This window comes from Aplysia californica, unplaced genomic scaffold, assembly GCF_000002075.1.
Source record: "Aplysia californica isolate F4 #8 unplaced genomic scaffold, AplCal3.0 scaffold00216, whole genome shotgun sequence".
NCBI lineage: Eukaryota > Metazoa > Mollusca > Gastropoda > Aplysiida > Aplysiidae > Aplysia > Aplysia californica.
Window position 1 is genome coordinate 771,825 of NW_004797486.1, and position 953 is coordinate 772,777.

Sequence of the window (953 nt, forward strand, 5' to 3'; positions counted from 1 at the left end):
TCGATGTAGATTGCACCCGGTCAGTTCTTCTACAAACCACGAGCCGTCCGTCTCTGAAGATCACGTTATGTCACTGACTGGATTTGCATCAACACCAAAGTTTGTCCAGCTTTCCCCCCTTCCTTTCCTGCACATACAACATGATATAATCATAAAATATGTACACAATTTAAGCCTACTGTGAGTCACGTAGGTACGATGCACCATCAATGTTAGCTGTCCTTAAACTTCATTTGCTATTTTCTGTTTTCTTGTTGTATTCATTTTACTGTCCCCCTGGTTTTATGCACCCCGCATAATTTAGCAAAATTTGATCATTTTTTGCATATTTTCTGATAATTTTCCTTTATCATTCTTTGCTAAAATTAACAGAATCGCAAAATTTCACAGTTTTGGGCTCAATTGCATAATTTCTGAATTTTTCTTGAATAAACGACGGGGACAGATTTTATGATCGATAGAACACTGTAAGATTATTGCCGAGCATGTCTGTCCGAATGCCTGTTATAAAAGACCCTGTTTTACTTCATTTAACAGAAGACCGGACTCAGGGATTTATTATTAGCCAACTGTAGCCGATATCCTGTTACATGTATAACTGAGACTGTGAAGCCTATAGGTGGGGCCCACATACAAATTTCATGGTAAATGACGTCACCACAGGAGACTTGACACTTGACACTTGACATGACGCGTGCCTCCTCATCTCACCCTACCCGTCGCTAAAACGGTGGTGAATCAATCTACTTACCACGTTTATTTTTCCGAACCAGTACCAATTTCTCCTACATCGAAATAGTTGACATGGATAGATGACATTTATCTGTTACTGTGAATGGTGTTTTTTTGTGTGTTTTAACTCGAGATACCGTAATTTTAAACTTTCAAGAAGAGTATAAGATTGTAAACTTAGGGGACGTTCAAATATAACCTTACGCCTGGAGAGGGGGGGG